General features: G+C 42.0%; 1 protein-coding gene across 1 annotated transcript in view; it reads right to left on the reverse strand.

The window, feature by feature from the left end:
• The window catches only part of TTC23 (tetratricopeptide repeat domain 23), a 111,273-nt gene that overhangs the window by 8,883 nt on the left and 88,574 nt on the right, over positions 1–13,816 (reverse strand).

Below are 13,816 nucleotides of genomic sequence, written 5' to 3' on the forward strand. Positions count from 1 at the left end.
GACCAAGCCGCAATAAGAGTTCCCATAGGGGAGGAGCTTTCCACAGCCAGTGTAGCCTCGTCGGACGCAGTTTGTGTACAGCACCTAAGTGTGTTTTCTTTCTTTTTAAAAATTTTTAAAAAATATAGTTGATTTGCAATGTTGTCAATTTCTGCTGTACAGCAAAGTGACCCAGTCATATGTATACTAAATGTGTTTTCCCACCAAGGTGGGAGTGCTGTATCTGGGCTGCCCTAGTTAGGACAGCAACTCTTCCTGGTGGCTGATGATGCCAGGGTGGTCTGTGGCCAGGAGACATGGAATTCTGATTTCCACCAGCTTGGAGCCAGCAAGGGAGGCTCTATGTTTTCCCCACCCAGGATTAAGGCCTTGACCCCCTAACCATCAGTTCCCATTCTTATACATATTAACCAATTTACAAACATCTCCAAGTAATGAATGAGTGCTTAAAGTGTCTCCAAGCATTACTTCTCAAACCCACGAAGGGGATTTTGCATATGAAAATGTCATGATGACCTTCCTCTGTTTCACAAAAGATTTGAAGTGGACTGCTGCAGCCCAACAGTGGGTCAGTCAAAGACAACAGAAAAATTAGGATCAAGGATGGGTGAGACTCTACTGGTGAAAACATGGGGCTCTGAGAGGACTCCAACTTGGCTCTGGATTACCCAGTATCCAAACCTACAAGGAAAACACCACAAGAGCTAAAGGGAAAGTAAAACTAAGTGGGCCACTGATGGAATGACGGGACAAGAACTGTATTAGAAATATGGCCTGGAGTTCCTGTCATGGCTCAGCAGAAATGAATCTGACTAGCATCCATGAGGGTGAAGGTTTGATCCCTGGCCTTGCTCAGTGGGTTAAGGATCTGGCATTTCTATGAGCTGTGGTGTAGACTGCAGATGCAACTCGGATTCCACATTGCTGTGGCTGTGGTGTAAGCTGGCGGCTACAGGTCCAATTTGACTCCAGTCTGGGAACCTCCATGTGCCTCGGTGCAGCCCTAAAAAGATTAAAATAAAATAATAAATAAAATATATAAAAATATGGCCATCTACAAGAAGGTTCTGTATGTTTGGCTGGCTGGAGAAGTGGCTGGGATACAGCAAGGACCAGACGGCCTATTCTAGAGTCTCGACCTATGACCACATATAACCTGTTCAAGGGTGGCTTCCTCACAAAACGACCTATGAAAAAAGCCATTTTCCTTCACCTTTCTTCAAATGACTCATTATAATGTTGCTAAAATGGCCTCTGTCTGCCGGTGCTGAATAGAAACCTGGAGACAGAGTTTTGGGGGAAGGAGGAAAAATAGCTTGGTTGCTTTGCCAAGCAAAGGAGGCCACAGCAGGCACATGTCCTAAAGACTGTTCTCCCAAAGAAGGGAGAGAACAGGAAGTGCTTTTATAGCTTCGGAGTAGAAAATAGGGCCACAGATAAGGATCAGGGTGGATGCAAGCTTGCATTCTTCTTCACTGTTTCTTGAATGTTCCTCCCTGGTCTCCTCCTTGCCTCCCTTCCCTGATTAGCAACAGTTTGAACCTGCCCTTTGGAACTCAGGGAAGGTCATAGAGGCTAAAGGAGGCCTATTTCCTAAAAATAAGAAATGGGGGACACAAAGGCTTTTGTGCCCAGGAGCCCCATAGGGTTCTGCTCGGTTTCATTCCCCCCTTTTCTTTGATACTCCCCAATCTTGAGGAGAATAGATGTTGGACAAGAAAGGGAATACTCATTTTGGATAGAGATGTGAATCATAAACTTGGCAGAGGAATTTATTTTAAGGCAATTTGGTTTTAAATCCCCATTTCTCTTTTATCTTTCCCCAAGTCTTTTAGGGAACAAGGCAGTGACCACTCTGGCTACTTCCTGCTGAAATGGGGTGGAGTCTTGCCTCAGTTTGGGGAATGGACACTGAATAAGAAATATTCCTGAGTCCCAAGTCCTGAATCCGAGTCCTGTATGATTAAGATCTCAATCCCTTGGTCTGCCAGCTTGGTGCAACAGACCTAATTAGAAGTAGGAAGAGTGACAACTGGGACTTTAACAGACAAAATAGATCTCATTCCCTGAGGAATTCAGAAAAATAAGACCAAAGCCCACTCTGGCGCTGGCATTATGGGAGACCTGCTGTAGCCAGTTGTCTAATTCTACCTAAGTAGTTTTAACTTCTGATGCCACATGAACATATACATAACAGGAGCTACTGGCCATTGCACATATATCTCTTCTTTCTGTTAATATCTGATCTAGCAATTTCATTGTCTAAAGATTGTATAGTTACAAGAGGGTACTTTTTTTTTTTGGTCTTTTTATAAAGGGCCGCACCCACAGCATGTGGAGGCTCCCAGGCTAGGGGTCAAATTGGAGCTACAGCTCATGGCAACACTGGATCCTTAACCCACTGAGTAATGCCAGGGATTGAACCCGCAACCTCATAGTTCCTAGTCGGATTCGTTTCTGCTGCGCCATGACAGGAACTCCACAAGAGGATACTTTGAACCCATGAGGTTGTAGTTACCAGCTGCCAGCAACAGACACTGCTTTGAGAATGGCCAGTGGCATCTGACATAGCTCAGAAAACTCAAGTTCTTGGCAATATAGGAATGTGCCTAATATCCATAATGGCCGGAAGAGATATTCAGTGCATGTCTGAAAGACCACACAACAGGCTGCTTTGGTCAGCAGAGTTTAGGTTAAGCCATGTTTAAGCCAGAGTGACTTCCTCATAACTCAGTATGTGCAAATTTTCCATCATTTACCCTTTTGATTGCAAGTCCTTCAACAGAAAGCACTGATGATCAAAACAACTGTCCCTGCGATGGGATTAAGAAGATGTGGTATATATACAATGGAATACTACTCAGCCATAAAAAAGAACAAAATAATGCCATTTGCAGCAATACGGATGGAACTAGAGACTTTCATACTAAGGGAAGCAAGTCAGAAAGAAAAATACCTTTTGCTATCATTTATATCTGGAATCTAATATATGGCACAAATGAACCTTTCCAAAGAAAAGAAAATCATGGACATGGAGAACAGACTTGTGCTTGTCAAGGGGGAGGGGGAGGGAGTGGGATGGATTGGGAATTTGGGATTAATAGATGCAAACCATTACCTTTGGAATGGATAAGCAATGAGATCCTGCTGTATACAATGAGAACTATGTCTAGTCACTTATGATGGAGAATGATAATGTGAGAAAAAAGAATGTATACATGTATGTGTGACTGGGTCACCATGCTGTACAGTAGAAGATTGACAGGCCACTGTAAACCAGCTATAATGGAAAAAATAAAAATCATTCTATTAAAAAAACTCCCAACAACTGTCCTGTGAGGACAGGGATGGGGTGATTCAGCTGCTTGCCCCAGGTGTAGACCATGTCCCTTGATGTAGGCCTCCTTTATATTTGCCATAGTTAATAACCCAAACTGGGAGAAAACTGATCAGGTATTGTTAAGAAGCTCAGAGGCATGTTAATGAGGAAATGCTTTACAGGTCATACATTTTATCATTTATATCCAAATCATCACATAAGCATTGTACATACGCTTTTAGCAGTAGACCTAAAGCAAGCAGTGATAGGTCATGAGTAGCTATTCTGTGATAATTCCACTAGATAATTTTCCTTCTGACCATCAGGGCAAAAGTGTGGCTAACATAATAACTTTCATAAATACAGATTTCAATTAACAGAACTAGAATTTCATATATATTGAAACAATCTTTTTCTCTAAAATTACCCTCATCTCCATTGAATACAGCCAAACCAAGGCTAATTTGTTTCCTAGGTTCTTCCATATTGGCTCTGGTTCCAATTACGAGGAATTGGCTCATAATTTCTCAGGAGTCTCAGACTAAATTCCTGAAAGGCCTCTCAAAGACAGGAAAGCCATGCCAAGGGCCTGCCATCAGATTCTGCCTTGGTAGGTTTCTCTTTTCTAAAAGTCCCCAAAATATCAATATTCCTGCATATGCCAGGAGGCAATCTTTCCTATTCACCTGATAAGCCTGCCCAGAACCCAAGAGTCTCCAATTTCTGGAGGGACCAAGCAGAGAGAAAAGAAAAATATGTCCATTTTACCCACAGAGGTGTAATTTGCCCAGCTGCTCTAAGTCATAAGTAGCTTGAAGGGAAAAGGTTTCCTTGTGTCTGGCAAACAGAGATCAAAACCAGTAACATTCCAGACACAATAAACCATAAACATTATAACCATATTCACCAGTTCACTCCATAACAAATTCATTGTTATCTGCTATATGAAGCCATCAGGTTTTCCATCTTATCATTTTTTCCCAGTTCAGGGGTATTGTCTGAAACACATCAGAGACCCTCATATGAGCCTTCTTGAATATGAAGCACTTTTGCAAAAGCACCGGAGTACAATGACAGAAAGACCTAAAAGGCATGGTTAAACATCTGATTAAAATGTTTCTGATTAAATGTAATCGGAGTTCTTGTCGTGGCACAGTGGAAACTAGGAATCCAACTAGGAATCACGAGGTTGCAGATTCGATCCCTGGCCTCGCTCAGTGGGTTAAGGATCTGGCATTGCCATGAGCTGTGGTATAGGTCACAGATATGACTCAGATCTGATGTTGCTGTGGCACAGGCTGGCAGCTGTAGCTCTGATTCGACCCCTAGCCTGGGAACCTCCATATGCCAATAGTATGGCCCTAAAAAGCAAAAAAAGCAGCATTCCAATAAAACAGAAAGCAACCAAATTATTCAAGTCTTGTAACAGCTTGCTTTTAACAGCAAAATTTACTTACTTAACTTCAATCTAAACCTAACCAATCTTGACCATCCACGAACCTCCCATCACTTTCTGTATCCATTAGTTTGTCCCTCATTTTTTTCAACCAGAAACAGCCAGCTGTAAGACAGACTTGCTTTCTTTCCCCTTAGTAAAATCCAATTCCACTCCTCTTACCTTCTTTACTGAAAACATATATCTTACTTTCCTAGTGTATACTAAAATGTTTCCTTTATTATTTCTACAAGCCTTAATTACATGCTTAAATTAGAGTCATCATCTTTTAACCACCCTCACCCCCACCCCCTGCCTCTGGCCACACCCACGGCATATGGAAGTTCCTGGGATTGAATCCGAGTCACGTCTATGGCTTACGGCACAGCTGTGGCAAAGCCACAGAGACAGGCCGGCTCATTAAGTCAATGTGCCACAGCAGGAACTCCTTAAGAATCTTGATTTCTAGTGAAAACTAAATAAGGAATTATGAACTGCCTTTTACATTAGCATTCTATAAATCGGTGAACATAAATACCAATAATTTCTCAAAACAGTGCTTTCTTATAGAGACTATCTCAGGGTAGCACCAGACATATTCATCAATAGCCCTAAACACCTTTAGTTTTTCTCTGTTTAGTAACTGATGTCTCAGTATCTTATCTGGGAATGACTCAGCTGTTAACAAACTTCCATCATTTAATTTAGCACAACTCTAAAATTTTTACACAGTACCAAATATTTGGAGAGATCATTCTTGTAGACATTCTTAAAACAATCATTCCTAGAATCTACCGAAAAGGTCTCATCTCATTTACATTTAAAGTTTCATCATATCAAGTTATTTTGCAACAGGTATAAGGTCTTACTGGATCTCTAATAAACCTAGGCACAGCAAAAAATTTATATTTAACACTGATGACCAAAAATATGTCTAAATTAATCAAACCATCTAGTAACTTAAGCAACCTTCAATACCAGACATTAATGTTGACTATAACCTGGATCGTGTGAAACTGAAATTGATTCTGGCTAGTTACCTTCTGTATTTTTGAGAATTTATATAAGCACTTAATTTTTTAAGCTAATTAAGTAGATCTCAGTTACAATCTTGATAATATCATCCAAAGGTAAATACAAAGAGAATACACACATAAACATACAGACAGACACAACCAGAGATCTCATAGCTTCATTCCCTAAGTTCAGTTATGAGTTGGATATCACAATATAAGACCCATTTGTTTATAAATAATTGTTGGAATAAGTCCTCTTTAGTCACAGGCTTGTAACTATAGGTCAACCAGTTTGTCAATCTTTCCTAGGGTACTATTAGATGGAACCTAAGAAGCACTTCCCATATTGAATCAAATTAAACATTTGTGTGCAAAATTAAAAGCAAAACCAGAATCCTTACCAGGCAAATGGGAGCCACAAACCAGAAAGCCAGAAAGCCCAAGGCTCAAAATTTTTTTTTCTTTTAGGGCTGCATCCATGGCCTATGGAAGTTCCCAGGCTAGGGGTCAAATCAGAGCTATAGCTGCTGGCCTATGCCACATCCCTACCAGATATGAGCCACGTCTGCAACCTATACCACAGCTCACAATGCCGGATCCTTTAACCTACTGAGGGGGGCCAGGGATTGAACTCCTGCCCTCATGGATACCAGTTGGGTTTGTTTCCACTGAGCCACAACAGGAACTCCTCAAACTTGTTGAATTAGCTTCCAAGTCCCACTAAACCTGTGGCCTTAGTTCAAGTGGCGCCTTACAAAAGGGATCTCCCAAACAGAAACAGACAAGGTTGAAGGGGCCTTGGAGTGCACACCAGGGAACTTACCCAGATGCTGGCAGAGGTGTCATGACATCCCAGATGCTACTTTTCTCTTTCCCCAAATGACTTCTCAGAGTAGGAAGTTCAGGTAGAAAGAGAGAGGCCCTCAAGGCAAAGATGGCCTTGACAGCTACTAAGGCAGTCTTTCTCTCATTTTCCACTCCAGCGTTAGAGTTCCAACTGCCAAGATGGCAGGCCGGGTACGATGAGGGCATGGAGATCCCTGGCAATCTGGCTCTGGATCCTCCAACCCTCTGCTTTCCCACATGAGGCTGGTATGGACAGAAACCCCAAAGCGTCCATCAAGGCGAAGGACCCCTCAGAGCCAGCTGCTGAAACTGCATCCTCTGTCTGGTGTGCCAAATGGAAACACAGTGACAGAGTTTGGGGCGAAGGAGAAAAAAAGAGCTTTATTGCTTTGCTAAGCAAAGGAGGCCACAGCAGGCGAATGCCCTAAAGACTGTTCTCCCAAAGGAGGGAGAGAACGGGAAGTGGTTTTATAGCTTGGGATTAGAAAATAGGGCCACAGGTAAGGATCAGGGTAGATGTGGGCTTGCATTCTTCTTCGAAGGTGGTATTTAGTGGTCCCAGGAATGGTTCTTGTGGTCCTCCTCTCTGCTTTTCATTTGTTGGGGGTTTTAGTTACAGAACTCAAAGATATATTCCTTGAAGAAGGACCAAGACCCTGCTGCACCACTGTTTCTTGACTGTTCTTCCCTTGTGTCTGCATTCGCTCCCTTCCCTGAATAGCCAACAGTTTGAACCTGCCCTTTGGAACTCAGGGAAGGTCAGAGAGGCTAAAGAAGGCCTATTTCCTAAAATAAAAAATGGGGGACACAAAGGCTTTTGTGCCCAGGAGCCCCACTGGAGTCCTGCTCAGGGTTTCAACAGTGGGCTTTGAATTTCTTGAAGAGAGAAGTCACGTAAAATTGTTATTCTTTTGTGGAAAATGTTTAAAATGTTCACAGCTGTAATTAGGTGGTGAACAGACCTTGATAACAGTTCCTAACAGGGAGGTCAGCTTAAGATGGGACCTGACCCCAATTGTACACTGTAACTGGGCTCAGGAAACAGTCACTGGGAATTCTTGTTTGCAGCCTCTAACCTGGATGAAAATCCAGGTCTCCATGGTGCAAAAAATGTGAACTTTTACTGTGGAAATTTCCATCTGGAGCCAACAGAGTTCTCCAATTTTCCCCTGCAGGCAGATGCCTTTGAAAGACAAATCAATCATACAATTTTCTTTTCAGTAATTTCATCCTGCTGTCTGCTCTGTTTCTCGTGCCTTCCTGTTTTTCATGCCCACAGGACCAACGCCTGGGCCATTCAGCACAGAAGGGCACTCTGGAAGGGCCAGAATTCAATGGATTCCTGCTCCAGAGTTGAAAACGCGGGGGATGCAGCTGTTGTGGTGATAAAAACAAGAGCAACAGTGGGCCAGTAGCCTTGGAGAACGGCTGCTGGCTCTACCCAGCCCAGCGCTAAATATGGCATCTGAGAAAGTCCAGCTCAGCAGCAGATGTGAGAGGCATATTTAAAGCCCTGTGTGTGCCCTGGTGTTCACGGAGTGGCCAGCCCTGTCCTTGGGGTACACGGGGCAAGTGGAAATGGGGCCTGCATGTGCCACAGTGGGCACAACCTACAGGCATGCACAGTTTAACCCGTTCCTGTCTGACTCTGGCAAGCAGGCCAGATGGTTTTCAAATGTCAAAGTCACTGTTTTCAGGACTGATGGTTAATGAGGCCAAACTAAAGGAAAAAAAATCAGCAACTTCTACTCACTCCAGGCTCTGGGAGTGGTGAAACCTGAGAGTTTCTTAAAGCTGAGCTGATTTTTAGCCCTGTGGGTAGGCTTGAGGCCCAGAGCCGTGATTCTCAACCCTCCCCCAGAAGCTAAAATGCAAGTCCTGGGCCCCTGGGCCCCTGGACCCTTGCCCCAGACTGTGGTTTAGAAGGTGACCCTGAATGTAGGGGGCTCAAGAGCCACTGCTGGCAAACCCCTGGCACTGAGGGAAAGTGTGGGCTTTATTTAATGGTAAGTTGCTCCTAGACAATTTATTTAACTTAGAGGAGCCTCAGGCCCCTTAACTGTAAATTGGAGCTACCAAAGTCAGGCCTGGAGGATTTCTGTGAGGTTGGAAACTGGGAACGATGTATGAACTGCCCCTTGACCCCCAGTGTGTGGTCAAAAGTAGGACCAGCCCGGTTCCAGGAGAGCCAGCAGGGCCAGATGAAGGTTTGTGTGGCCCCAACTCAAAAATGCTTGTTTGCTAATACTTGCCATGCTCCCCTATTTCTGGGTCCCTCCCCTGCCTGGAGTGGAGTGTCAGGCTGAACCCTTGGAAGAGTTTCTTCATATTTCATCTACCCTCCTCAGGGGAGAAATGAGGAAGGGGGAGCAAAGTGGAGACTCCCAGGGGTGGGTGGCCCCTGGGCCAGGACAGCTCTGCCCTCCTCTTCCCCATCCCGGCTCTTTAGAGACCTGAACTCTGCCTGCTGGCAGGGCCTGGCATTCAGCCCCACTTGCCTGGCCTCATTTCAGTCTCAGAACAACTGTGGGAGCCAAGGAGGGCTTGGTGTTGCTCTTATCTCCATTTTACAGATGAGAAAATTGAGGCCCCTTGCCTCAGTTCTTGGGCCACTCCATTCCACTTTCAACACTGTCCTCACAGTGATTTAAAAATAAAAAAATCCAAAGAACAAATATAGGGCTATTGTGCCCTACTGAAAGTTCCCTCAATTGCTCCCAGCTGCTTAGAGTCAGGTTCAGAAAACTTCTACAAAGGGCAGATGGTAAATATTGTAGGCTTTGTGGGCCAAGAGATAAAAACTGAGGTACTATGTAGGTACTTATTAAGAGAGGAGGAAAGGAAAGAGAGGAAACACATTTCCACAAACTTTTGGCAATGAAACTTAAAGTATAAGATTACTCAGTACATTTTTTGGTAATCTAGTTCTACTAATGAAAATAATGGATTTTTTTTTGGGGGGGGAGACAAAATTTGACTTAGCTGGGGTTCAAAGTCTGTGTTCCCTGCCATCAAATCAATTTTCGATCACCTACAAAATGAATGCAGATTTTATAATCATCTGTAAAAACCATTTTTAATTTAAGGGCCACACAAAAACAGGATTGTGGGCTGGATTTGGCCTTCAGGGCCAAGGCTTGGACCTAGCTTAAAGGTCAAGTCTCAGTCCTTAACTGCAAACATGGCAGCAAGGTCTTTCCCAGCTGCTCCTCTGTAGACAGTTACCCTCAACTGCTTTTTGCTTCTTTAAACAGGTTCCATTTTTCTCACCCCTGAGGCTCCTCTTCCACTCCATTTCCAACTTGGAAATGCTTGTCTCTGCTAGGCTACGCTCTTTTCCTGAACTACTTATCCGGATACCTTCCCTAAGCCCCTTCTTCCCACTGATCATAGCATGGGCTGACAGCACAGTACTGAGCACTAATATCAGTTAGGGGCTTACAGTCTGCAATTCCCTCACTGGTCCAAAATAGGACGAACACTAGTCTTCTGATTATGTGTGTTTCCTGCCCCACCTCCACCCGAGGGCCAGTGGCCTTCAAGGCATCATGTTCTTACTCCCCACTCCTGGCCTCAGCTGGCTGATTGAAAGTGGGCCCAGAATCAAGCTAGGCCTCTCAGTCTTTCCCTGAGAACTCTCAAGCTGTGACTGAGAAATGGCACCACAGTAGGAAGTAAAAACTCTGGAGGGCTGGCAGCCATGATCTCCATCCTGAGGGCAGAGGCTGCCATGAGGGCAGGGGGTGCAGAGAGAAGCAGGGAGACTCTTGGGAAGAGAGAGAGCCCTGGAGGCATTGCAGTCTGGCCTTGACACGTTCTCCTGAGGCTCTGTTGTGTCCCTGCCCTGCGAATCATATGCCTGTCAGCTTCCTTGGAAACCATTAGATAAACGACGCTCCTTTTACACCTGAGATAGTTTGAGTTGTATTCTGTCAGTGGCAACCCAAAGACTCCTGCTTATCCTGATCTTGGCATTCTCTTCACTGTACCACTGGTTTCCAAACTTTTGAAAAACACAACAAGCCCCTGTTCAAACAAAATCTTACTTGGAAGCCCAAGCTGTGAAACATGATATATTGCAGGGTAGACTGCACAATACGGATGGCCTGGTGCTAAATCCCCACTCTGACAATGCCTAGCTTTACAGTCAAGGCTGACACGCTTATCCTTTCACCTTGGCTTCCCTCTTTGAAAAAAACAGTAGAGGCATCCAACTTTTAGAGTGGCTAGAGGGCTTAATAAGTTAACAGATTTAAGTCATTTAACTCAGTGCCAAGGATATAATAATCACTCAATAAGCATTAGCTGGGAGCAACTGCCATCCTCAGCTTCCCTTCTTCACCTCCTGCCTCATCATAACGTCTCTGGAACATGTGTCATGTTTACATTATGTGAAATGATTGGTTTAATACATCTTCCTGGTTTGACTAGAAAGTATCACAAAGAAGCATATTTGTCTTGGTTATTCATTGTCTTTCCCCAGGTCTGCCTAGCACAGTAAGTAGCCATAGAAGGTATCCAATAACTACTGTTGACCAATTGATAATAGATAGATGTGTTTCTCATTAAAAAATAGGCACCCCTCAAGTTACTGAATCTGGTGTCTTTTGCAGCAGAATCAGAAATCATAAAAGGAGAAAAAGGCTTAATTTATAGGATAGTCCACTCAAAACTAAAATTAATTCTTTTGCCTTGTGCAGTTATGTTACTGAACAGGTTCCTAGGGTTTCACCATTTTAAAACTAATTAATGTAATGACAACACAACATGACAGAACTTATGAAATGTATTTAAAACAATAATAAGAAAATTCATAGTCTAAAACATTAATAAAAATGAAAACACAGGAGTTCTTTTTGTGGCTCAGTGGTTAACGAACCTAACTAGTAACCATTAGGTTTCGGGTTCGATCCACTGGCCTCACTCAGTGGGTTAAGGATCCGGTGTTGCCCTGAGCTGTGGTGTAGGTCACAGATGTGGCTCGGATCCTGCATTGCTGTGGCTGTAGTGTTGGCCGGCGTCTACAGTTCCAATTAGACTCCTAGCCTGGGAACCTTCATATGCCGCGGATGCGGCTCTAAAAAGAAAAAAAAGAAAACAAAACTTTGACAAGATAAAAACTCAAATGAATTAAATTCCAAATTCAAAAAGATAGGAAGAACTCAGAGTAAAGCAAAATAAGTCACAAGGAAAGAAAAAATAAAGACAAAATCAGTAGTTTGTGACATAGAGAATAAGAAAGCAATTTACCTGTGGAATTCAAATCCTGTTTTAGAAAAATTAACAAAATAGACAAACCACTAACCAACTCAGTCAAGAAAAAAGTGAGAGAATCTAAATGCAAAACTAGGAATTAGAATGGGAAAATAACAATTAAAAAGTAGAAATTTAAAAAATTCATGAGACTACTTGGCAAATCTCCATGCAAATCCAACCTGAAAATGTAAATGGGACAGATGATTACCTAGAAAAATACGGTTTACCAAAACGACCCCATTAGAGATAGAAAGCTTCAACAAATTTGTTTGTAGAAGAAATAGAGAAAATTTTCAAGGAATTTTTCTCCCCAAAAGCACCAAGTCTAAAGAGTTTTACAGGTGGTATAAACTTCCAAATACTAGATAGTTTTAATGTTGCATAAAATCCTTCAGTGCACAGAAAATAAAGGTAAACTTCCAAGTTATTTTTATGAAGAAAAACAACATTGATACTTCAACAAATATCACTTACATATATCAGTGCAAAACACTAGTAAAGAATAAATATTAGCAAACAGGATCAATATCAAGTTGAGAAAATAGGGGATTTATTCCAAGAATGTAAGGTTGGTTCAATGTTTTAATAAAATACAGACTATTAAGTGCTCTAAGAAGTTATCATCTGATTATCTCCATTTATGGTGACAAAGCCTCTGATAAAACCCAGCAATTATTTCTAATAAAAAAAAAAACTACTCATGAAAATAGAAATTGATGGATACTTCCTTACCATGATAAATTATATAAATCTTAATTCAGTCAGAATATATTAACTGAGGAATCACTAGAGGCATTTTCGTTAATATCAGGAACAAGGCAAGGATGCCTATTATTTATTTTCTTTTTCTTTTTTTTCTTTTTTTGTTTTTCAGGGCTGCACCTGCAGCATATGCAAGTTCCCAGGCTGGGGGTCAAGTTGGAGCTACAGCTGCTGGCCTACACCACAGCTCACAGCAACACTGGATCCCCAGCCCACTGAGTGAGGCCAGGGATCAAACCCACACCCTCATGGATACTAGCTGGATTTGTTTCTGCTGTGCCACAACAGGAACTCCAGATGCCTATTATTTCCATTATTATTTGTTATTGTACAGGAAGACTGAGCCAATTCAATTAGACAAAATAAATCAATCAGAGGCATAAAAATTTGAAAATGGACAAGTAAAACTTATCTGTTGCAGATGATGTAATAGATATACCTGGAAAACTTGAGAGGATCAATGTTCAAAGTAATTCAAGCAAGAAAAGAATTAAGCAAGCTAGAAGAATATAAAATTAACACAGAGATACCTTCATACACATAAAAATAAGCAGTCAAAAGGTATAATGGTGGATAAAACTCCATTTATGATAGCATTAAATAAGATAAAATGCTTAGAAGTCAACTTAGTAAAAATGCACACAACCTATATGAGGAACATGTTAAAATGTGGCTGAATGATACAAAAAGAGACATGAACACATATAAAGACAAGCACTTGTTCTTTGGCAGAGTGACTCAACATCATAAAGATCTCAGTTCTCCTGAAGTTTATTTACAAATAACACAATTCTCCAAAAAATACTACCAAACTTTTCACAGAGCTTGACAAGTTGATACCAAAATTCATGTGGAAAAATAAGCATGCCACAATATCTAGAAAACATGATATTCTAGGAGGTTAAAAAAAAAAAACTGAGGAGAATCTAATCCTTCCAGATGATATATCATGCTGTAAAATTTCTATAATTAAGGTAATGAGGTACTGGGATTCAAATAAACAAAGGGAAAAGTGAAATAAAAAGAAATCCAGAAATATACTCAAGTACACGTGGAAATGTACTACAGGATGAAAGTGTTAGCATAGATGGAGTCTTTAATAAAATGGTTCTGGACAACTTCATAGTCATTTGGGAAGAAGATAACATTAGATTCATACCTCATACCATCCAGACAAAGTAC

The sequence above is a fragment of the Phacochoerus africanus genome, chromosome 2, assembly GCF_016906955.1.
Source record: "Phacochoerus africanus isolate WHEZ1 chromosome 2, ROS_Pafr_v1, whole genome shotgun sequence".
In the NCBI taxonomy this organism is placed as follows: Eukaryota; Metazoa; Chordata; class Mammalia; order Artiodactyla; family Suidae; genus Phacochoerus; species Phacochoerus africanus.